This window comes from Apium graveolens, chromosome 3 (assembly GCF_009905375.1).
Source record: "Apium graveolens cultivar Ventura chromosome 3, ASM990537v1, whole genome shotgun sequence".
NCBI lineage: Eukaryota > Viridiplantae > Streptophyta > Magnoliopsida > Apiales > Apiaceae > Apium > Apium graveolens.
The window spans coordinates 255,506,828-255,533,946 of NC_133649.1; the positions used below are offsets into that span (position 1 = coordinate 255,506,828).

The 27,119-nt window shown below is 36.5% G+C and overlaps 1 non-coding gene across 1 annotated transcript; it reads right to left on the minus strand.

The window, feature by feature from the left end:
• Positions 1 to 23,395: 23,395 nt before the first annotated feature.
• Positions 23,396 to 23,502, minus strand: LOC141715452 (small nucleolar RNA R71). Its single transcript, XR_012572215.1, has one exon. It is a non-coding gene; the product is annotated as a small nucleolar RNA R71 (small nucleolar RNA).
• Positions 23,503 to 27,119: the final 3,617 nt, after the last annotated feature.

Sequence of the window (27,119 nt, forward strand, 5' to 3'; positions counted from 1 at the left end):
GTCAAAACTAGGTTTTTATGCGTTTCTCGCTTGCGCTCGCTTTACCAAAACATTTTTATAAAATCTAAAAATTAATGTTTTCTCAAAATTCTTTTTTGAAAGTCTTCTCTACTGTCATATCCATTTTTCGTAATTGTTCCAGAATCTCGAAATTAATTTAAGTCCTTCAAAACTACCATGCAAGTCGACTTAAGTACAGTTGGCTAATCGCAGAAATATTTTACACTAAAACGACCATAACTCCTAAACCGTAAATCTCCTCATGATGATCTACACATGTATAGAAACTAAAAATAAAGATCTATCTAGTCATCTCCAGTGGTTTTCAAATTTCAACCATTTTCATGGCCGAATGTCCTGCAGAAAAGAAATCAAGTGCAAGAATGCCCAAACTCAATTTCTACTACTTGATCTTAACATAATCACTACCTATAACCATCATAAACACAAGTACTTCTCAAGATCCACCCACATACACCTTATATGCTCTATCTAGTACCACATACATGGATTACAACTCAACATATCAAGCCTTTAGCAAGAACATAATCAATACAAACTCAAACAAACACAATCCTTTGGATCTTAACACTACAACAAACATAACTCTTAAATCCAACCATAAAACCTTAAAGGGTTGAAAGTTATACCTTCTTGGACACTAGGAAGGTTAGTTCTAGGATTATTGAGGCTTGGTTTGCTTAGAAAACACTTATAAGAGCTAGATCCTTAAGAAACAAAACCAAGAAACAAGTTAGAATTTCGGAGTTACCTTTCAGCACCTCATTCAAACATTTTTATAAAATTGAATATTTGAGGCTGAAATTTGGTACGAATCTTACCCATGATATAGAAAAGCTATGGTAAAAATTTCATGATTTTTGAATGAGTGTATTTTGAGTTATGAATTTTTCTTTCTCCCTTGCTCAGAAAACCCGAACTGCTGGAATGAAAAATGGGAGAGCTTTAAGTGTGGGAAAGGGGTTGTTTTCTTTTGTGGCTAAAGTGTGGGAGTGTATAATGAATATATGGGATGTATGCAGCAGATTTGACAATAATTTGGCAAAGGTATGGGTTGGTTTGATTGTGTGGTGAAGTGAGAAAAGGGAGAAGTATGGCTTGTGTACTTGTTTGTCTCCCATCACTATTCAACACTACTCCACTAACTATTCTAGTTAACTTCTAATCATCTAGTTACACTCCTAACTACTAGTTAGGACTTGGTTATGCATGGCCAACTTTCATGGGATTTAATTTCTCATTCATTTATTTATCGTAAACGCAATCGTCGTTCCATTCCGATAGTTTCCACGTATAACGACTTGTTTGGTAGCGATTTCTTTTATCGCTTATAATCCTATAACCAATTACATTCCTTCTCTTGATCATAGAAACACCTTGATATATTATTTATTTCACGTAGTATTCCCGGTTCTACGCCATTCTTTACGGATACGAAAACACGTAGTATAATCGTGAATCTTCGAATTCTGTCGGCTTTTACATTCACTTATTTTCCTCGATAAACAAGAATAAGATCTCGGATTCTCAAAATTCCACTATTCATTTTATGATGACCCCCATACGTATTACTTAATCAGCTCAAGTTTCTATTCACAGAAGTTTTTAAAATAATACAAAAATCAGGGTTCTTACATGCATCCACTCCTATGGCCACTGCAATAAAATTGGATAAGGATACTGGTACATCAGTAGATATTACTGATTACAAAGGTATGATTGGCTCACTACTCTATCTAACTGCAAGTAGACCTGATATCATGTATGCTACCTGTCTTTGTGCAAGATTTCAAGCAGATCCAAGAGAACCCCACTTAACAGCTGTGAAAAGAATTTTCAAATACCTTAAGGGTACAGCTAATCTGGGATTGTAGTATCCTAGAGAATCAGACTTTAAGCTAATAGGTTACTCAGATGCAGATTTTGCAGGATGCAAAATTGACAGGAAAAGCACAAGTGGAAGCTGCCAATTTCTTGGAGGCAGATTAGTTTCTTGGTTTAGCAAGAAATAGAAGTCAATTTCCACATCAATTGTAGAAGCAGAGTACATTGCTGCAGGAAGCTATTGTGCACAGATTCTTTGGATGAAGAATCAGTTACTGGATTATGGGTTAACATATTCTAAAATCCCTATTTTACTGTGATAATCAAAGTGCTATTGCTATGACAGGTAATCCAGTTCAATACTCAATGATAAAGCACATCAGCATTATGTACCACTTCATAAGGGAACATGTGGATGAAGGTACAGTGGAATTGCATTTTGTTCCAACTGATCAACAACTAGCAGATATCTTCACAAAACCACTATGTGAAGCAACCTTTACAAGATTGGTAAATGAACTTGGAATGGTTTCAGGTCTTTTTCTAAATCTGCTTAGTTTATGTTCTGATACATCAGACTTTATGATCAGTATTTACAGATATTAATATCTTTGTGAATTTTGTGCCTAAATTGAACATTTGCTTAAATGCTGACTGTTGTCTGATGTGAATTTCTAAACTCTGATAGTGATATGAATATTTCTTTGACTATTCAATCCAATGAGGATAATTGTGCTAGATGCTGAACTAGTAGTCTTTAATATACTATAGATCCATGTCTAAAGTAATTGTTTATGTGGAAATCTCTTAACACAAGCAAATTCTGATATTAAGCTTAGTTAAGTTTACTTTGTGTATCTTATTACTAAGTCAAAAACTAGACTAGTGCTTCTTATTTGTTAAGTTCTGATGTTAGTAAATCTGGTGAATAAATTAAGTGCTGATAAGTCTCACTTATCAAAAGAAAAAGAAAAGAAAAGAAATAAAAATCAGGTACTCCTTTGAGATCTAGAGTAAAAATGTGGAAGGGAAGACCCAAGTGCATTGCTGGTATTAAGTAATATGCATTAGAAAAGCAACATAAAATTTTCTTGGTGACTTTTCACCCTCTATGATTACTGGAGAAATACTCTGATAATAGCATAAATTCTGATAAACAGTTGTGACTCACTTACACTGAGAAGCCATTGTAAAAAGGAATTTCAAAAGATGCATAAAATGAGCACAAAAACAATTGAGGTGGACCCATGCATGAACTCATTTTATAGTAGACTTCAGAATAATGACAGATTTTAAGCAAAGGTCTTAGTTATGCCTTATTTCTAAGATGTACTGAAGTGAATCATACTTTACTCTTTGTCTGATATTTAGCTTAATGCACACACATACACTCCATATGAATGATGAAAATTACTGTGGTGATAAATGTTATTTTGGATGAACTGTTTAAGTGTTAGTTGCATAAATTCTGAGGACAAGTTCTGATGGAAGTTCTGATGATTAAGTTCTAATGTACCCATATCAGTATTTGTGTGAAGAATAACAGAAATAAACATTCACTTTTCGAGTTAAGAAGCCATATTCTGATGACTTTTAAATTTTGATAATAATCAAGTTATGATGCTGACGTGGCAGTACTTATTTACTTGGGTTATTTTTGGTCATTATTCAACGGTCAAATTTTTTTTTGAATATTGGTTTATGTGAGATAAAGCAGTAATATTCATTTATTTAGTGGGAGCAGTTTTTTTTAAAAAAAACTGAACGTGCAAAGTCATAATTGCTTATTTACCGTGCCCATTAACTTTTGCCTTAACTGCTGCATGTTTGACAGGTGTAAAGGTCTGTTCCACTCCTCATTAACTGCTGTAACGTGGGTTGTCTAAGTAAAAGAGATAAAAGATTTTCAAATCATTTTTTCATATTTTTATTCAATTTCACTATCTCTCTTTTCTTATTCTCTCACATTTTCTGACGGTTCACTATACAGACATTTCAACAAACACCTTTCAGGCAAACAAGTTTCTCACTAATTTCTGATGGCGCCCAAGGTTTTCATTGTTGATGGAGCCAAGTTTGTACCAAATAACTATGCTGCAATCTTGAACAAGACTGAAGCTCCATCAGATTTGCACTTTGTGCAAGATTTCTTAGCAAATAGTGAGATTGGGTATGCTTTGACCCAACCTCAAACCATTTCAAGCCAACAAGTACTGACGTTTTGGCGGACTGGGATTTTTGATGATGATGGTGCTACTGGTACTCCAAGCATCGTATTTGAAGTAAATGATGTTAAACATGTAGTAACTCCTGGGGCAGTTCGCAAAGCTCTCCACTTACCAGAAGGCTGTACATTATCAACAGTGGAGGACCCTGTTCTACAACAGCTTATGGACAGTTTGGGTTATGAGAAAAGTTTGGGAAAGCTTGGGCAACGGAAAAGAGCAAATATCAAGAAAGAATGGAATTTTTTCTTTGATTGCATCACTAAGGCATTCGCCAATAAAAGCTCCAACTTTGATGCTATTCCAATCATAAGTCAGCAAATCGGGTATGCTCTTATTCATCAAACTCACTTTAATTTTGCAAGTGTTGTGCTAGGTTTCATAGGGGATAGGATGACAGAGGATAGGAATGTAGTATACTTTGTTAGATTCTGTCAGCTTATATATACTTTTTGTTGTGCTGATGAACCCCAACCCACCACTGATTTAATTTCACCCTTTAAGCTTGCAAAAAGGGCTTTTAATGATTTGTTAAATGCTGACATTAAGAAACAAGTGGTTAGACCCTTAAAAATACCTCAGTTAGTGAAACAGATACTGGTAAATGCTGATCCTCAAACCTACACATCTATTTACCATGATGTTCAACCCACATCCCAGCCACCACAACAGCCATCAGAACATACCATATCTAAACAAACACCTCAAACTTCTCAACCTCAACCTACTCAACCCTCAATCAGGACATATTTCAAAACATCATAGACATCTCAATCTCAACCTTCTACACATCCTGTGAAGCCTTCATCTTCCAAACCCAAGAGGACTAAGACAGTACCTCAGACTCAACAGAAGAGAAGGAAACTTGTTCTGAGAGATGAGTCAGACAATGAGGAACAGGTTCCCATATCTGAACCTGTTGTAATAGAAGCTGAGAAGATCTCTTCTCAGAACGACACTGTAACTGGGAGTTCTAGGCCTCTCAAAAGGCTTAGAAAGTGAAATCCTGATGATACAGCTTCTACAGTGTCTCCACCCTTGAAGAAAATGAAAAAGCAAATAGCTCACATCGACACAATTGAGATAGAATCAGAAGATGAGGAAGCAGCTAAGGAAGGGGGTCAGGAATCTCTGATCCCAACAAAACTAATTGTTATTGAATTACTTCCTTCAGCTCAACCAGAAACTACTCAAGACAGAGTGCCTACTCCTCCTGTGTCACCTATCATTGAACAAGTACATACTGATGACCCAGGTACAAGTGCTGAGATTGATATTCATAACCTGATTGTGCCTGAGGTTTTGTACTTAGAAGCTCCACCAACTCAAATCACTCCACCCACAACACCAATTCTAGATGCTGATTTTAATGAAGATATTCCTACTACACCAATTCTGAATATGGATGATGAAAATCAGATTTTAGGTGGGCGTCAAGGTTTGGCTGTTGATCAGAACTTAGTTGGAGATCAGCACTTAGAGGATGATGTTGAAGCCTCAATAGCCTCTCATACTATTCTTTTATCAGAGGATGCTGATGATACTGATTCTATAAGTTCTGATGTTGCTCATGATGAATTTACTGGTGAAGCTGCTGCCAATGTAGATGCTGATGCAGCTGGTCCATCAGGACATGCACCTCAACAAACTCCAAAAAAAGCTGAATTAATCAAGAAGTTTGTTAGAGAAGAGGCACCAGTACCTTGGAGTGAAACTCCTAGAGGAAGGGAGTGGACTAACGAATGAAATAAAGTTGATTTTGTTCCTTCTTCAACCATACTTGATGACCACTTGACCAAAGCTGGTGAGATGCTACTCAATGATGATTTCAAGACACAGCTCAGAGTTACTGCACTAAGTACAAGGCACCTTCAAGGTCAACAATCTGTAACTCAGGCCAAGGTAGACAAGATTCAAGAATCCATAAATCAGCAAGATATGCTTGTCAAGCTGGACAAGAAAAGGTTTTTCAAACCTACCTTTGACAGAGTTGAATACATTGAGAAAACTCAGGAGAAGCTAGATGCTTAGATTGATGAAATTTTGAAGAATCAAGCTTCTCATCAAAATCAACTCAATGAGATCCAATCCTCAGTGAAATTGCTTCTCTCTCTTCTTTTACCTGCTCATGCCAAAAAGGGGGAGAAAGTAATTAAGTCTAAATGCAAAACTGTTAAGACACTGAAGAGAAAGGATGATGAAAAAGATGACCAAGGAAACTCTGGAATGGGTGGAGGTCATGGTCAAGGTAAAGGTTTTTCATCAAGCAAAGTTGGAACTACAAGTCAAAGAACAAGTTTTGATACTGGGAGAAGAATAAGTTCTAACACTGGTAAAAGGATAAGTTCTGATGAACATCTGGAACTTGATGAGGAAATTTCAAGACAGTTATTTCTGAAAGAAAATCCAGGAATGGACTTTGAGAGTCTAAAGAAAGAAGAAGCTAGACATTAAGTTAGAAAAAGTCAACTCCAAATCTGAAGCTTCTGTTGTTGAAAAGAAACTTCCTAAGGCTAAAGGCATTGTGATAAAAGAAAGGATAAATCCTGAGGCAACTAAAGCCAAATCACAAGTGGAGTTAGATCCAAGGTCCAAGGGAAAAGAAAAAGTTGATGAACCTGTAAAGGTTTATGTGCCATTTGTGGATGAAGAAATATCTGATGAAGATGCTAGTCTTACTCTGATAAAAAGGAAGATTTCTCAAACAACCTCTGACATGGCTCATGTTGTTCAGAGTCAAGATATAGTAAGTTCTGATATAACAGTGAAGCAAGCAACCTCTAACTTAGCTCAAGTTGGCTTGATATCAGAAGATAAGGAAAAGGAAACCTCTGACATTGCTCATGTTAAATCTTCAAAGCTACTCCTACCAGGATTCACCAAAGCTAAACAGACTCAATCTTTGAAGACTGCAACAAGTGGATTTGAAGCAAGAGTTGTTATAGGAAAAGAAGTCAAAGATAAATCTGGATTGGGTAGTGCTGATGAAAGAAGAATACAGAACACAACCAATGATCCAACTTCTTTAAGTGAACCAGGTGTTGGAGCTACTCCTGAAAAATTGAATCAGCTTGAATCTGTACACATGGTTTACCATACATTTTTGAAAGAACACATCTTGTTACATTTTATGACAGATGGAAGGGTATACCATATTAGGCAGAATGCTATACCACGGAAGTATTTTGAGGAACTGGAACATGTTCTATTCTTACTTCAAGTGAAGAACAGATTAACAGATGGTGCTGCAAATTATTTGAAGACTCAAATTCAAAGACAGAAGAAGCTTTATTCTGTAAAGTCTGACAACACATACCGTCCAAAGTACAGAGATCACAAAGGTGATATTGTCGAGATGAAGCCTAACTCTGCTAAGATTATAACTACTTTTCTGGGTTATAAGGCTGTGGAATTCAATATTGAGTCTGACAAGGCATATTTAATCAGACTAGATCAGGATATAAGGAAAGCTAGAATAAATGATCTCAGGGCTGCTATCTTTCAAATTGGTGAAGATACAGTTGAATTGAAGAATGCTAAAAGGAGGATGGTTAATGAACTGGAATATGCTGAGAGATATTTGTTAAAGAACTATCTTAGAACAACTCCTGATATCAAAGAGATCAGTAATTGAAGCCAAGTCAAAGATCTACAATTGCTTAAATTCTGATGTGTATACAGACTGAAGTTGTTATCAGACCTTGAGGATGGTAAAGCTACAAGGACTGTAAGTTGTAGTTATCTAGTCAAATTTTCATGCATTTGTACTTAATATTTTTGACATCATCAAATATCTTTTAAACTTGTATATTATGCTAATTTACAAGTTGGGGGAGATTGTTAGATATATTTGATAATGTCATGACTAATATGATTTGTGTTTAGTTTTCAGATCTTACTTAACAGGACAAATCAGTACTTAACTAGAAATCAGTACTTATACTGAAGTCAGAATTTAAGTTGTCAGAACTTAAGTTATCAGGAGATATTTATCAGGAGATAATATCAGGACTTAAGGAGACTTTCAGATAAGGAAGGCGGCTGATTGAAAGGAAAGAAGATCAAGACAAATGCAAGAAGAGATATGCATGAAGAAGGAATTCTATGAAGAATAGAATACTTGGAAGAAAAGATAACTAGTTGATATATTTTAGGATACAGAATCATATTCAATATCAATTAGATATCTTGTAACTGTGTAGTATATAAACACAGACATAGGGTTTACACTATATGTGTTATCATAATCGAAGTTATTATTCATTGTAACCCTAGCAGCTCTCGTGATAAGTTGTTCATCACTGAGAGAGGACAGTTCCATATTGTAACAGAGTTTATTGTGTTAAATAAAATCTATTTTATGTGTTCATATATTCGATTTGATTGTGATAAACACTGTATTCAACCCACTTCTACAGTGTGTGTGACCTAACATGGATGACGAACTCATTACGGGAGTTTTCCACGCCAGGAAGACCACTCACGATGATCATTCGCAGTAGTGCAACCCCACCATTTTCTACATGTAGAGGAGAACAGTCGGATTTACTTGTCAACCGAACACTGGACTCTTATGGAATGGACCGTCTGAGCAGAACTTCCGGGCCATTTGGGCCAATATAATAAGGCTGGGTCGGCGCCACTCGACCACTTACGCCACTCCTAGTTCAGATAAAATCCATGACTCTGAAACGTAAAGCTCATCCCCCATTTCCTCAAGTAGAAACTTATTGATATGGCTCCACCAAGAATTCGTAACTAGTTGGAAAGGAAAACTCACCGATATTTCCCAGGCGATGCCTGTTAATGGATTAACTTATACCAAGAATTTTACTTCCCGAGTGTTGGGTAAGTAATCAAAAACTCTTTTATCAAAACAACAACCTTCTTGCGAATATAAAAATACATCACGGAGCCGGATCCCTCAGATTTTTGAGAGAGTATTTAAATCCCCTTTTAAAGGAGGATCTTAAATTTGAAAACGAGTTTTGGGATCCGCTCTAACCTTCCAAAAATAGTTTTGATAAAGTTTGAAAATAATCTCTGGAAATATTTGAAGTAAGAATGATTTGATAGTATCAATTATTTTCCGAGTACTTGGAAAGTATCGAAACATTATTCTTTAATAAAATAAAGAATTTATTTAATAAAATAAGCAGGATTCATAAGTCCTCGAATGAATATTCAAAATAATATTCATTAAATAAAATTAGCGGAGTCATAAGTCCTCGAATGAATATTCAAAATAATATTCATTAAATAAAATAAGCGGAGTCATAAGTCCTCGAATGAATATTCAAAATAATATTCATTTATTATATAAAAATATCGAATAAAAATTATTCCTTTAATAGTTTGAAAACTATATATATATATATAATATACTCGGGAACATCGCCTCCCGGTTCAGAAAAATGTTCAACTCTGGGTCCCCTATACTAAGGGTATACGCAATTAATGCCTATCTCTAGCTTAGGTATTATGCAATTTATAAACAATTGAATCAATAACAAGATATCAAGATTATGAAACAGGCATGCATATATATCATATCAACATGCTCCAATATATTGCAAGATTTGCTAATAACAATCATGCACTTATCACAAGATAATGCATATACATATATACATCACAACAACAGTTATACGGGTAGAAAACTTGCCTGAGCGACTGGGGGTGGTAAAAGGCATGGGGCGAGTCTGGTAACCTATAAACAACGTATAAGTTGGAATTAAACCACAGTTTCTTAAGAAACTAGACTTTAACCAATTGGACCCTAACGTTCGCTTTTGCACTTAACGATTCACATAAGTCGCTCAAGTACCCTCAGGCTCCACCATTTTTATAAAATTAACCGTTATGAATTTTAAGACAAATCTTTCACGAATACTCTACCAACTGACCAATTAACCTTACATAATTGTTTCGTACTCCAATTAGTCATTTAAGGGCTTTAATCAAGGTTTCAAAGTAAGGCGAGGGGTAATAGTTCGTTCACGAAACACCGTTACTTAAAACGGTTGTTTCCCCTAAACCGTACATCGGATCTAAGTGAACCACATATCAAAATGAAGATTATGACACGATCTAGCTAAACATGGCAAAGTTATAGATTAGACAGTTAGATCTCTATCCCGAACACTAAGAACAAGCAGTTGTATGAAAACGGGCATTACGACGGCTATGTTTACTCGATTACCAAGTTTTAAACCACTCCAAACAACCACAAATCAACTCCAAACCACCAATACAACCAAAGTTTATCCAAACCTTACTACATCAGTCCATAATCTCATGATTTTCCCAACTCATTCAATCACAACAAGAGCTACTAACTGTACTTAAGGTTCATTAACTAATAACCAAGATTTATAACTCAAATCATTACAAACCCAACCAAACTCTAAACATACAGGAATCATGCTTCTCATGAACTATAATATTCAAAACCACTCCTAAATACTCAAATTAAAGCTTAGGGTATGAGGTTTTACCTTCCTTGGTGAGTAAAAGTAACTAAGAATCTTGGAATAGCCCTTGCAAGTCCTTATAAAAGCATAATCTAGCCCAAAACACAAGATCAAACAATTTAAAATTCTTTAAAACACTATTCACTCTCTTCTTCAATGATTTATTAAAAGATATTGTGAATGAATTGGGAGCTTAAACTTCTAGGGTAGCCATAACTAATCATAAGGAACCTTGGATAATTTCCTTGCAATTTAACAAAGCTTGGATCTTGAATTTTTGGATTTTCTTCTTTCTTAAAAAAGAAAAGTCGAGAGCTTCTCTTCTTGGAAGCAAAGTCAACTTTTTAATTTTTTTGTTATGATATTTTTCTTGGTTGATTTCCTTTTTTGCTTGGCAATTTTTGATCTTTTACCATGGTAACTTTTACTTGGCCAAGAATCATCCAACAAAACACTTCTTCTTGTCATGCTTATGTCACCATGCTTGTGTCATCTTGTTAACACATGTCTTCTCCTTGTTGGTGTGATGACATCATCATCCACTAACCTCTTTGATTAACCCTCAATTACTTGGCTAATGACCGCTTATCTGTTATACGGTTCGCTTAACTTTCATTCTCGTTTGTCATTTGAGGGATCATATCCGACATCTTATTACTGGGGTTCCCCTAACCTTTCTCAATATTTTATATTCCTTTTATGAGACTCTCTTATAATCCTTGAATTAAAATCCTTTTAATCCTGTTACCTTATACTCAATTTTTTTGGTATCTGGTGAATTTTCGGGAAAAATCAAAGTGTTCGAATTTGGATTCTAACGATCTTTACATACACTCATATACCATATGTAGTACTAATAAGATCTCTGAATATCAATAAAAGAACTCCTACATAGTGTGTTTCTTAATCAGCATAATCAGCAAAATCACTATTCATAAGGATTACAAAAAGTCCAAAATTTTTGGGATATTACAGTTTCCCCTCCTTAAAAGGATTTCGCCCCAGAATCAGATAGAAAATAAATGGGGGTACTTTTTTAGCATTGCGCTCTCTAGTTCCCAAGTTGACTCCTCCACATTATGATTCTGTCATAGCACTCTGACTAGCTTGATTACCTTGTTCCGAAGCACTTGCTCATTTTTATCCATAATCTTCACTGGTTGCTCTACGTAAGTCAGGTCCGGTTGCATGTCCACATGCTCGTATTCCACTATGTGTCTGGTATCCCGATAATACTTCCTTAGCATTGACACATGGAACACATTATGAACTTGTTGTAGGTTCGGGGGTAGGGCTAGCTCGTAAGCTAACTTCCCAATCCGTCTTAGTATCTCAAAAGGTCCGATGTATCTTGGGCTTAGTTTCCCTTTCTTCCCGAACCTCATCAATCCTTTCCAAGGGGATACCTTTAGTAGTACTTAGTCCCCTACTTCATACTCCTTGTCCTTTCGGGCTAAGTCTGCATACCTCTTATGTCAGTCTTGGGCTGCTACAAGCCGTCCTCTGATGAGATCCACTATGTTCTTGGTCCTTTGGACCACTTCAGGGTCCGAGCATCTTTCGCTCTCCCACTTCATCCCAGTATATGGGAGATTGACACCTTCTTCCGTACAGGGCCTCGTAAGGCGGCATTCCAATGCTGGCATGAAAGCTATTGTTATATGAAAACTCGATCAACGGCAAGTGATTATCCCAACTTCTTTTAAAGTCTATTGCACAGACTCTCAACATATCCTCTATTGTCTGGATGGTCCTTTAACTTTGCCCGTCCGTTTGGGGTTGGTAAGTCCGTACTCATGTTTAATTTGGTTCCCGCACATTCTTGAAAGCTCCTCTAAAATATGGAGTTGAATCTAGGGTCTCAGTCTGAGACAATGGACGCTAGGACTCCATGTCGCGTCAATATTTCCTTAAGGTAATGTCCACCAATCTATCGACTTTGTACCTCTCATTGATAGGAATAAAGTGAGCTGGCTTTGTCAGTCGGTCTATAATTACCCATATGGCATCATGATTGGCTTTCGTCCTTGGTAAGCCTACAAAAAAATCCATAGCTATTTGTTCCCATTTCTATTCGGGAATCTCCAAGGGTCGTAAAAGTCCACTGGGCCTCTGGTGCTCCGCCTTTACTCTTTGGAAAGTCAAATATTTGCTTACCTATTCTGCTACATCCCTCTTCATGTTGTGCCACCAGTAATATTCCTTTAAATCCTTATACATCTTGGTGCTCCCCGGGTGAATGGAATACCTTGAACTATGGCTTTCATCCAAAATCTCAGTCTTTAAGCTCTTGAACATTCGGAACCCAAATCCTGTAGGAGTACCTCATTATCCCCTTATCATCTCTCCCAGTATGGATCTCTTCTCCAGTCATTGACTCTCTGCCTTTATTCATTACTTTTTCTTGGCACAATCTAATCTTTTGTAATAACTCCGACTGCATCGAGATCTCAAACAGCTTTTCGGTTCTGGCTCCGGTTACCTTTACTTCTATTTCTATTTTCTCGAAATCCCTTATCAGTTCCTCCGAATTCATTATCATTTTGAGTCTTTCCTTCCTACTAAGGGCGTCAACCACCATATTGGCTTTCCCTGGATGATAGAGAATCTCATAATCATAGTCCTTGATTAGCTCTAACCATGTTCTCTGACGCATATTGAGCTCTTTCTGCGTGAATATGTACTTGAGGCTCTTATGGTCTGTGAAAATCTCGCACTTCTCTCCATACAAGTAGTTCCTCCAAATCTTTAAGGCAAAAATTATTTTTGCGAGCTCAAGGTCATAAGTAGGATATCTAATCTCGTATTCCTTCAGTGTCTTGATGCATACGCGATCATCTTACCGTGCTGCATAAGCACGCACCCTAATCCTTTGTGCGACGCGTCACTATATATCATAAAATCTACTTTTTCCATCTGGAAACTGCCAACACTAGGGGCCATCACTAATCTTTCCTTCAATTATTGAAAACTACTCTCACATTTCTTTGTCCATTAAAACTTCTCTGTCTTATGAGTAAGTCGTGTTAAAGGGGCTGCAATCTTCGCAAAATCCTGTACAAATTTACGATAGTAGTCGGCCAATCCTATGAAACTCCTTACCTATGTGGGTGTGATTGGCCTTTCCCAATTTGAGACCGCCTCTATCTTGGAGGGGTCGACCAATACTCCTTCCTTATTGATCACATGTCCTAAAAACTAAGTATTCATATAAGCTCAAGACTATTCGTAGTGATCATGGAGGTGAATTCGAGAAGGATTTTATAACCTTTTGCAAATCAAGAGGCATTACTCATGAATTCTCAGCTCCTCGTACTCCTCAACAGAATGGAGTAGTGGAACGCAAGAATAGGACTTTACAAGAAACTTCCAGAACTCTACTGCATGAGAGTATGCTACAAAGAAAAGTTTGGGCTGAAGCGGTACACACTCCCTGTTATATTTTAAATAGAGTACCTATTCGTCCTATTTTGCTTAAAACTCCTTATGAATTGCTTAAGAAAAAGACTCCTAACATTAGTTATTTTCGAGTATTTGGTTCCAAGTGTTTTATTTTAGATACTCAAAATAACCGAGGCAAGTTTGATGCAAAATCTACGGAAGGAATTTTCTTGGGATATTCTACAACAAGCAAGGCTTGTCGTGTTTATAATTCTGTCAAGAACAAAGTAGAAGAATCCACCAATATTGCTTTCAATGAATCTTCAAGGAATATATCTCAAATTGATGAAGACACTGCGGATCTATTGTCTCATTCTCAAATGAGACAGTCTCATTCTCAAAAGAGTCCGTCTCATTTTGATTAATCAAACAGTCAAGACTCTCCAGGTCCATCGCAGTCTTCTGATACTCAAGCTTCAGATGAATCTTCTGTCTCTCCAAAGACTCCTGATAGTGTTTCAAATGTGTAAACAAGGAAAGCAACTTAAGAAGAATGTCTATATAGCAGCTTTCTATCCTAAGAACAACCTAAAAAGGTAGAAGAAGCTCTGTTGGATCCTGATTGGGTTTTAGCTATGCAGGAGGAGCTAAACCAATTTGAAAGGAATAAGGTATAGAAGCTGGTACCCAAGCCTAAATGAAAGAATCCTATTGATACTAAGTGGGTATTCAGAAACAAGATGGATGAAAATGGCATAGTTGTTAGGAACAAAGCTAGATTGGTTGCTAAGGGCTATTGCCAACAAGAAGGAATTGATTTTGATGAAACCTTTGCTCCTATTGCAAAACTTGAAGCCATCAGAATTTTCTTAGCCTATGCAGCCCATGCCAATTTCAAAGTTTATCAAATGGATGTTAAAAGTGCCTTTCTAAATGGAGATTTGGAGGAGGAATTCTATATTAGTCAGCCTCCTGGTTTTGAAGATCCAAATTTTCCAGAATATATCTGCTATCTTTTGAAAGCACTTCATGGACTAAAGCAAGCACCTAGATCCTAGTATGATACTTTGTCAAAGTTTCTCTTACAAAATCACTTCACTAGAAGTACTGTTGACAAAACCTTATTCTTTAGAAATATTAATGGCTTTTGTATACTTGTTTAAATTTATGTAGATGATATTATATTTGGCTCTACAGATGAAAAAGTTTACAAAATATTTGCCAAATTGATGCAAAATAAATATGAAATGAGCATGATGGGATAACTAACTTATTTTCTTGGTTTACAAGTTAAGAAAGTTAGTGATGGAATATTCATTAGTCAAACCAAATATATTTATGATCTGTTGAAGAAATTTGATATAATGGATTGCACATCTGTAAAAACTCCCATGACCACTGCAATTAAACTTCAATTAAACACTACTGAAAAGTCTGTGGACATTTCAAGCTATAGGGGCATGATTGGCTCACTTTTATATTTAACAACTAGTAGGCCAGATATAATGTTTGCTACTTGTCTTTGTGCTAGATTTAAGGTTGATCCTAGAGAATTTCAATTAATAGCTATTAAGAGAATTTTCAGATATTTCATGGGAACACCAAAACTTGGCATTTGATACCCTAGAGATTCTGGCTTTGATAAAACTGGTTATTCAGATGCAGATTATGCAGGTTGTAAAATTGATAGAAAAAGTACAACAGGAACCTGTCAATTTCTTGGAAACAAGCTAGTATCCTGGTTCAGTAAAAAGCAAAATTTAGTTTCTACTTCTATAGCTGAATTTGAATATATTGTTGCTGGTAGTTGTTGTGCACATATTTTATGGATGAAAAAACAATTGTTGGACTATGGGCTACAAGTGAATAGGATTCCTATTTTCTGTGATATAACACAAGTGTTATTGCCATCACTGAGAATCCATTATAGCATTCAAGGACCAAGCATATTGACATCAAGTACCACTTCATTAGAGAGCATGTTATGAATGGTACTGTGGAACTTCATTTTGTTCCAAGTGAAAAATAGGTTGCAGATATCTTTACCAAACCACTTGATGAATCTACCTTCACTAGGTTGGTAAGTGAGTTAGGTATGCTTAATTACTCCTAATCTATTTTGATGTCTGAGCAAATTGAAATGCAGCCAGAGTAAAAGTTGATATTTTCTTTCTTGGATAAAATTTTGACTAAGTCAGAATTTGTATCACGACGGATGTTCATTATCCGTTGGAAATGAATATCCGTTGAATTATATTATCCGTCGAAATATCAATTATTACTCTAGGTAATATTCTCATCATCCGTCGAATTGTACTCAATCTTAGCCGTTAATTTTGAGCATCATCTATCGAATTTACTTACAGCCTGTATGTATATCTCAACGGATAATCTTAGAATTTTGACAGTTTTATTTATTTTTAAACGGCTTTTTTGGGCTAATTTGATTGGTTACTTTATTTCACTTTATAATTTTTGACAATTTTATTTCTAAGTAAGTATAAAAGCTAATTTCATTTCTATTCTTTACTTTTATCTTTCTCAAGCAATTTCCCTAACTATTTCTTCTCCAAAACAAAATCTTTTTCTCTGCAAACTACCCTCATTCTCGGAAATGGCGCCAGTAATCAAGATCATGTCCCAAACTGGGTTTGTGTACGAAAAGAACAACTTCGTTGCACTAGTAAACAAGGAGATTTTTGCTTCTAATGATTACCATAAAGTGATGGACTTCATTCAAAGTTGCAAATGAAGTATTCTATGCTAGAGTCTCCTGTTATCTACTGTGAAGTGGTTGAAGTGACATGGACCATTGCTGTTTACAACTCAATTGACAAAACCATTACCTTTTCTCCCAAAGGTACAAACTATTGCATAAACAGTGATTTAATTCATGCTTGTTTTCAATTACCTGATAATATTACACTTAGCCCACACACAAACATAGATGTAAGTTCCATGCTCAATTCTATGGGCTATGCTTTTGATTCCACCAAGCTAGGTGATGTCAGAAGAAAAGGCCTCAGAAAGGAGTGGAGCTTTCTCTGTGATTCTTTTATTAAAGTATTTTTGGGAAAATTAGTAATTTTGATGCAGTGACTTACTCACTTGTAAACATGTTATATATGCTGCTTAGTGATAAGTATTATAACTTTAGTGAGTATGTTCTATATGAATTAGGTTATAAGCTAGGAAACATTAAGAAAAGATCTAAAGACATATATTATGCCATTACACCATAGAATGCATATAGCAACAACAAAAATTTATTGCCTAAAGTGCTATTTATGTTGCGGTAGAATTTATGGCAACAAATATGCAAAAATTCGGCGTTGCATCCGCTGGTGATGCAATAGAGGTCCTTTAACAATATTTTAAGTCATGTATTGCAACAACAAAACATTATTGAAATAAATCATATTTAGCAACAAAATGTATTTTACAAGCAACACAGTTAAATCATTGCAATAGCTATTTTTGTCAGCTAAATAACTACCATATAGCAACATTAATTGGTCTAATTGCAATGAAATTTAAGGTCAAATTTGGAAAATATTGCAATATTTTATAGCTGATGTAATTGTAAATGGAAAAATATTTAGATACAATTGCAACAATATTTTTTTAAAAAAAATAGTAGGATCTTATTAAAAATGGAGTAAGCCAAACATTTATATTATGCTACACAACCAAACATCAATGTCATTCAAAGGTACCATGACCAATTCACAAGCAGCTCCCAGGATGTCCCGACATCATTATTATACAAATCATTTATAATTTAAATCGAAAAAAAATGAAAATAGCTAGCTAAACCAAATTCGCGAAAGAATTTAATCGGATACACAGAGAACTTAACAAAATTCTCGTCTGAATTGAAACAAAACTAATCTATCTAGCTAGAAAATTGTGGATAACATAAACTAAAGTAGATATAATATGCCCCTTGCACCTTTATTTCTTTATTTCCATGTGCATCACAATGGCGTTCACTTCTTCTCCATCCTCCGGATCATCTTCATTCACTTTACACATGTAGCAGAGTCTACCATATAGGCTTAATCATGTGTGATATACATCAATCCAAACACATCAAATATAGGGATAATGATTATTCCAATTTGACAAACTTATTATATAATGATAATCATGCTTGATATACATTAATTCCAATTGGGAACTCCAATTATGAACTGTGACTTGTATATATATATATATAACAATGAGTAGAAACGGATTCATAACAGAAAGATTATATAAACATTAGATGGAAGCAAGACAAAATTTATATAATCACTAGGCTCCACAAACCGTTAGCAGCTTGCTTGTATGCCTTCACCAAACCAACATATTCATACTTTGTATTCTGCAATATATATATATATATAGAGAGAGAGAGAGAGAGAGAGGTGTTATATCTAGTAATGATGATAGAGGATGCAACTATAGTTCACCAATATAGTTTATTAAATCCCAAGTACATTCGAATAACTTACATAAGCTTATATATCATCATTAATTGATACTTGAGTATCAATCATTTTTAATGCAAACTGTTAAGCTATAAACTATATAAGTTTATAATGAATGTAGATTAAAAAAGATTTAGTCTAAATCTTATGTAATTCATATTTAAATTCATTATTCTAATTCAATTTCATCTTCCAATCTTTACCAGATTACAATAAATTTATATTTAAAGTTCCATATTGAAACGTATTTTTAATTATATATATTTTAGAAACTCTCATGCAAAACCACAATGGAATATCATTTAATATCTTCTTTTTTTAATTAAAAAATAAGGAACAAATCTTACAACCAACAATTGCCAATGTAATTCCATGGGAATTGCCTAGTCTAAGTTAGAGCATTAAGTGGCGAGCTTAATCTACTAATGTCATCAAAGAACAACAAGACTTCATATTTTGTGATTATCAACGTTGCAATTGTTTGATTGCTATTTTTGTTTTAGCTACTGTGTTCGCGCTGATTTGTTTCATCATTTGGGGGGCTAGTAGGCCTTATCATCCTCATGTTTCTTTAAAGGTAATCCCCTTCTTTTTGTATTTCTCTACATTTCATTATTTTGTATTTCTATACCATCACAGGTATTTGCTCAATTCCAATGGTGAGAGTATGACTCTACCTATTTAAGTATAATACAATCTAAGTTTGTAGACAAATTAAAGCCTTAAATATGCATTTCTAAGCTGCTAAAGGATTACTAATAACTTTTTCTCGCAGGCCTTCCGGATTGAGCCTGCATACCAAAAGCTTGCTTTGCAGCCATCAGTTGAGCTGAACCATGACCTTGAACTGCTAAATTATTAACCTTTTGCACTTCATGTGCTCTTTCTTTGGTCAAAGTTGCTTCTTTTACCTGTTGAACATGAGGATTCATAACAACTGTCGGCACAGGCTTGGTGTCTCTTTCCTCAACTCCATTTTCGGCCTGGATGCCAGATTGATATTAGAAACTCAAAAGTAAATTATCTCATATATTAAAGAGGTATCATAAAATTATGTTTACTCTCTTGAATTAACAACTACGATTATCTCAAAATCTATTTGATGATGTATAATAAAATGTAGTCTTGCAGTAAATAGGAATCGAAGGTCACCTATGTTTATAACTGAGGTAATTATTACCTGAACTCTGCATCCTATCATATTTGACTTTTTGCGGCATAAATTAGTGACATCCCGGATAACAACCCTTTTCTTACTCTGCAGCAAAGCAGAACAACCAACAGTCGCAGGCCTTCCATCACATCTCTTTTTTAATATGGTTGGGCTCTTTTTGAATCTAGCTGAGCAACTGTCTTCAAATCTTCAGTCCTGGGAGGCTGTAAAGGAGGTAATCCTCCTGCAGTTTCCAGTGATTTAGCACACAACGAAAGCAATTGAAGCTTGTATATTACCTTGTTTCACTCAGATAAGAATCAGTTCCTTTATCTGAATCTGTACGTGACTTTGCTGGATTAACTTGAATTCTCAATCTTGAAAAAAGTGCTTGCAGTTTCGAACAACGAGTCATCATTATCATCCACATCTTCAAATTAACAACAAAGTGAACACAAATGACCAATTAAAAATTAACAAAATCAAGAACAAACACCTAAAAGCAAAAATAAGAACAGTAAGAACCCAGAAAACAAGATTAAGATTTAAAAAGAAAAAAAAGCATACTCGATTAAACCCAAACTTATAATCGGTTTATGGGAGAACATATATGGTCGATGCTTTACCTTTTTGCAGCTTCAAGCTTCTTCCACCTTGATTTTCTCTTCTTCAAGTTTCAATCGATTTAAACTTCGAGCTTCGATCCCTGTCTCTCTCTCGTACGGCGCTATGTTTGGGTGAGTATGTTCAGTCCGAGTGAATTATTGTCATGTGTTTTTACTTTTATATTTTTTGTTTTCTTTTTATTTTATTATTTTTGATAAAGCCCGACAGGATAGCCGCTTGTATATTTCAAAGCCCGCCTAAAATTCTGGCCCGAAATTTTGATATATTGCAACAATTTAAAATAAATATTGAAATAAAACATAACTTTTTAACTTCATCCAATTTTTTTCCTCCTATTGCAATGATTTTAAAAGTTCTTGTAATATATGTATTTTGCCCTCCCAATAGCAACAGTCAAAAACATCTTTTTTAAAAAGTGGTTGCCATAGCCATTCTATGGTGTAGTGTGCTAGATTCTTTATGTTATTGGCTAACTTTGTTTTTGAAGATCTTACTATTGAGAACCCAACCAACAAGCTTGATTGTAGGGTTCAAGAAAGAAGGGTTATTGCTAATTTGAACAGGGAAGACCATCACAGTGAGGTCCCCCTAGTTTACATGCCAATCATGGAACAACCTCATGTAAGTGAGGTAAACACTTTTGTCTCCACTACTTCTCAACCTATTTATTTGCAAACAACTGTGGCAATGACATCTCTGACAGTGATCAAACAGATGCCTACCCAAGCCACAAAACCAAAAGTTTCTAAATCCAAATCAAAGAAAGCCCCCTCTAGTCTCTCTTAACAGAAGCTAGTTTTAAAATCTACTAAAAACCAAGAGGGGAGTGTGAAGGGAAGTGAGACTGGACAGGGTGAACATCAAAGAAGCCCTAAGAATAAGGTTGGAGAGGTGAGTGAATCCCAGCCTAGCCACACTACAGTTTCCCAACAAACTATAGTGATTAATAAGGACAATAGCTCATTGCTAGATGCATCCTCCCAAAAGGATGTGACTATTGAAAAAAGCTCTCAGCCAAGAGCGCAGGCCAAAAGCGTAAGGGACACAAGCTCACCCCAAACCTATGCTAGAAAGAAGAAATATAAACATATTGGGGACATACAGGGTACACACATAGTGCCTACTGTTGAGTGGCATTTATGACACTTTATTATGCTCTAATAAGCTTTGAATTGGTGTATTTGTACTCAAGTTGTTATGTGTTTTAATGTGTTTTCTAGTGTTTTTGTATTTCAGGCACTATTCAGGTAATTAGGTGAATTAACATTATTTTGGTGCTAATTTGGTGTCCACATGGTGTTGGAATAAAAGCTCGTGAAAAGACGGCTCAAAGCAGCAAGTTTTAAGAAGAAATCTGAGTTTTTCCCAGAAGGACGGCACGCCCGCGTTGTAATAGTGCGCGGCCGCGCCGGGGTTCCCGAAATGCAGCGCGCCCGCACTATGATAGCGCGCGGCCGCGCCGCGGCCGAATTTCAGAATCCTCTTTCTATTACAATTCTAAATGGGAAGCTTCCAGATTCTTGAGGGCTGCTATATATATTCATATTAGGTCATTTTTAAAAAAGAACAAGTCAGAGAAGAACCAGAGCGCAAGGAGAAGATGGCAAGAGACCTTTAGCACAATTCAACAAAGGTGAAGACGGTCTAGTTTATTCTTGTGAATCTTTGTTTTAAGTTGTAATTTGATGCTTGTTTCTTGTTTTACTGAACCTATACTCTTGTTTGTACTTGGTTTAATTTAATAGTATAAAGACTACATTTGTTATATCATGTTTTCATCGGAACCCACGTTGATGATGAATCCGATTATGGGCTAATCATTATCGTGGGGTTCTAGCGGATTTATTTATGGATTTCTTTAGTTAAATTGTTTGATGCCTTAGTATGTGGTGATTATATGATATCCTAGTATTGGTTGTGCGTATTCTTCTTATGAGCATCGCGAACTTATAAGATAGCGTGTTAGTTCTAAATGAAGTGAATGTGAATTTAAGGATTTAGAACTTGCCATGCTAGTATAGGTTCATGTATGAGTCATGCATGATTCGTAGGTAATTTTAACCATCTTACTTGCCCTATATAATCAAGATAGATAAATTGTGCTTAAACCGTTATATTGTCAGATTCTATAGACATATAGGGTCTCAATATAATTGGTTTCTATTCAGCTTCTATCTCTTTTATGGATGTCTGGTAGAATGGTACTCGTGCAATGAAAGTTGGCGTTTATCAGTTTCGTGTTATCTGATTAGTTTCATCACCATTGCATGCTAAGGTTAAGAATAATAAAGCTATTAAATGAAGTATTTAATGAAGTTAGAATCCCATGTTTGTCATATATATCAATTCACTCAATCTTATTCTCGTAGTTATAATTGTTAGCGTAATTCTTAGTTATAAACACTCTCAATTTGTTATCGTCTTAGCATTGGATAATAACCATACATTGTTGCTTAGGTGCATAAATTAGATAGTTAACCACTACAGTCTTTGTGGGAATGAACTAAAAAAATTCTATACTACTTGCGAACTCGTATACTTGCGTGTATTATTAGAGCGTGTTTAGCGACTAACAAGTTTTTGGCGCCGCTGCCGGGGACTGCAGTTTTAATTTATAGTTTATGTGCTTTCCATCAGTGGTCGTTAAAGTTCATTGACTCGGATATATTTACTTATTTGTTCCTCGTCTGGTTTCAGGTACTCTAACGAGGGTGTATGCATAAGCGTTCGCGTACTCGTAAGAGAACACTGGATAAAGCCGAGGAAGAACTTGTGGTAGTTCGTAGGGAAGTTTTTGAGGAAGAAAAGAAGGTAGAAGAAGAAGAGAAAGTTGAAGTGCCAATTGTAGTAGCTATGGGTGATCAAGCAGAAAATCTGAAGGCTTTGATGGACTATTCTAAGCCTAAGATTAATGACATTCAGTCTAGCATCATCAGACCAGCCATCAGGGCTAACACTTTTGAGATCAAGTCAAGCACAATCTAGATGATACAGAACTCAGTTCAGTTTGGGGGTTCTCCTAGTGAAGACCCCAACATGCACATCAGGGATTTCATCGAGATCTGCGACACTTTCAAATTCAATGATGTGACCGAAGATGCTATCAAGCTACGACTCTTCCCATTCTCTCTGAGAGACAAGGCTAGGTATTGGTTACACTCTCTACCAACAGGGTCTATCACAACTTGGGAAGATCTTGCTCAAAAGTTTCACACTGTAGCAATCAGGAATGCTCTGACCCAGTTCACGCAGCAAACTGGAGAATCTCTGTATGAGGCGTGGGATCGATATAAGGAGATGCTAAGGAATTTCCCATACCATGGCATGCCTGATTGGATGATTATTAACTGCTTCTACAATGGATTGGGTCCTACTTCTAGGCCCATGCTTGATGTAGCATCAGGAGGAGCCTTGTGGGCTAAGAGCTATGACGAAGCCTATGAACTTATTAAACTGATGGCTGCTAATGAGTACCATAATCCTTCCCAGAGACTGACTCCCGGGAAAGTAGCAGGAGTTCTAGAGTTGGACACAGCAACTGCTATCGCTGCCCAACTTAAGGCTTTGACAATGAAGGTGGACACTTTGGCTAATTATGGAGTTAATCAAAATCACTAGTGTCTGTGAGCTCTGTGCTGGTGTCAATGAGACTGATCAGTGGGCAATTTCTAGTGAATCGGCTCAGTTCGTGAGCAACTTCCAGCGATCGCAGCAACCTGTGCTAGCCACCTATCATCCTAACAACTACAATCATCCTAATTTCAGTTGGAGCAACGCTCAGAATGCGGTTCAACAGCCTTATCAGCAGTATCCAGCTAAGTAGTATAACCCCCTAGTTTTCAGCAACCGCAGTATGCACCAAGACAACAACTTCAGCTGCAACCAGCTAATGAAAAATCTGAATTAGAGGAGTTGAAGCTTATGTGCAAAAGTCAAGCTGTTTCTATCAAGACCTTGGAAAATCAAATTGGGAAAATTGCCAATGCCTTGCTAAATCGTCAACCTGGTACATTTCCTAGTGACACTGAAGTTCCAGGAAAGAAGAAAGCTAAGGAGTAGGTAAAGGCAATCCCTTTGAGGTCTGGGAAGGTTGCGAATCCCGAACAAACTCAAGAGTTGACTGAAGAAGCTGGGGCTGACAAAGAAGCATAGCAGCAGGATGAAGAAGTGGAACAAAGGAAGACTACTGTTGAGAACACTCCGCTTGAGGGTAATACAGGGGAGAAATAGATCTATCCTCCACCGCCTTTTCCTAAGCGGCTGCAGAAGAAAAAGCTGGACAAGCAATTTGAGAAGTTTCTGGAGGTGTTCAAGAAACTTCATATCAACATACCTTTTGCTGAGGCTCTCGAGCAGATGCCTAGTTATGCAAAGTTTATGAAAGGTATTCTCTCTCGAAAAGTGAAGCTAGATGATTTAGAGACTGTCGCTCTCACGGAGGAATGCAGTGCTTTGTTGCAGCAAAAGTTACCTCCAAAGCTTAAAGATCCAGGAAGCTTCACTATTCCATGTACTATTGGAAAAGTGTCTTTTGACAGATGCTTATGTGACTTGGGAGCTAGCATCAATCTGATGCCTTTGTCAATCTTCAAGAAGTTGGACTTACCTGATCCCAAACCAACTTATATGACTTTGTACCTGGCCGACCGTTCTATTACATATCCGCGAGGTATTGTGGAAGATGTCTTGGTCAAGGTTGATAAACTGATCTTTCCTGCTAATTTTGTAATTCTTGATTTCGAAGAGGATAAAAAGATTCCCATAATCTTGGGAAGAACTTTCTTGGAAACTGGATGAACCTTGATCGATGTGCAGAAGGGTGAGCTTATAATGCAAGTGCTGGACCAGGATGTTACTTTTAATGTATTTAATGCTATGAAATTTCCTACTGATAATGAGGAATGCTTAAAAGTGGAGTTGGTCGATTCGGTGGTCACATCGAAAATTGATCAATTGCTAAGGTTAGATGCCTTAGAAAAAGCCTTATTGGGGAATTCAGATAGTGAAGATGACGAAGGTGAAGAGCAATTGCAGTATTTGAATGCTTCTCCCTGGAAAAGGAAGATTGATATGCCTTTTGAATCTCTTGGAATGGAGGAATTGAACAAAGCTCCTAAACGCCTCAAGCTTTCTATTGAGGAACCTCCATCTCTTGAGCTTAAGCCTTTACCTGAGCATTTGAGGTATGCATTTTAGGTGATGGATCTACTCTTCCTGTTATTATTGCATTTGACCTTTCGGGTAGTGATGAGGAAAAGCTTTTGAGGATTCTGAGAGAGTTCAAGTCGGCAATTGGATAGACTATAGCAGACATCAAGGGGATCAGTCCTTCTTACTGTATGCATAAAATTCTGCTAGAGGAAGGTAGCAAACCTATAGTCGAGCAACAAAGAAGACTTAATCCTATCATGAAGGAGGTAGTAAAGAAGGAAATTATGAAATGGCTAGATGCAGGGATCATCTATCCTATCTCTGACAGTTCAAGCGCGGTTCAATGTATGCCAAAGAAAGGTGGAATTACTGTGGTAGCAAATAAGAAGAATGAGCTTATTTCTACACGGACAGTCACGGGGTGGAGAGTCTGCATGGACTATCGAAAGCTGAACAAAGCCACTAGGAAGGATCATTTTCCATTGCCCTTTATTGATCAGATGCTTGACAGGCTCGCTGGTCATGAGTATTACTGTCTTCTGGACTACCTTCACTTGTCCATTTGCTACTTTCGCCTTCAAACGAGTTTCTTTTGGTCTGTGTGGTGCACCAGCAACATTTCAGAGATGTATGATGGCCATCTTTTCCGACATGATTGGCCAGAATATGGAGGTGTTCATGGACGACTTCTCAGTCTTTGGCGATTCTTTTGATGAATGCTTGCAGAATCTTGGACACGTTCTCAAGAGGTGTGTTGAGACCAGTCTGGTTCTCAATTGGGAGAAATGTCATTTTATGGTGCGTCAAGGCATTATTCTTGGGCATAAGGTTTCTAATAAGGGTCTAGAGGTGGAAAAGGCCAAGGTGGGGGTCATTGAGAATCTTCCACCACCTATTTCTGTCAAGGGGATTCACAGTTTTCTTGGTCATGCGGGTTTCCACAAGCATTTCATCAAGGATTTCTCGAAAATTTCAAAGCCTTTGTGCAGTCTTGCGGGGAGGATGGATGCGATGCACGACATCCCTAGTCGTTTTGCATAGGATCTCACCAAGGCACTTGGGACTGCATTTAGAGCCACCGAAGTTGACATTCAGTGGCCAGTATTTGGTGAGGATTATGTGTATCCAACTCCTGACACACCTGACACTCCATCCCTTGAGGATGAGGATTATGATTCAGAGTAAGTATGCCTGATTCCTTACTATTACCTTCACCGAGGATAGTGAATATTACAAGTTTGGGGGTAGTAGTTGAAGGAATATGTTTGTGTGAGTCTCATATAGTTTGCATGTTCATGATAGTTTAGTTCATATAGTTTGCATATTTTGCCATGTAGTTTTTTTATTATTTTGGTAGTTTTTATGATATTTTGTTCATGTAGTTGCATGCATTTGCATTATAGCATGATCCCTTAGATAATTTTTCTGATTGACTTGTGATATTGATGCTAGTGTAGTGATCTCGTATTTAGTGATGTTGAGTCTTATTTGATTGATTTGCATGCTAGAGACACTTGTATTTCACTAAGTCTTATAGGTTGCTAGAGTGCTAGATTATGATCATGGTTTATTTGATTCGTTGAGGTTTAATCGCTTGTTTATATTTAGAATTTAGGGTATTCTCTTAATAATAAAAGACATGGATATCTAAAAATTGGAGAAATTGGATTTCATTGCTAGTTCTGTGGCTAGGTGTCAAATGGCTAGTAGCCGGCTCATATTTTTATGAGTAGTCTAGGGTTGAATCAGATGGAGCGAAACGCACTCATTCAGAAATTGTGAAAAAAGATAA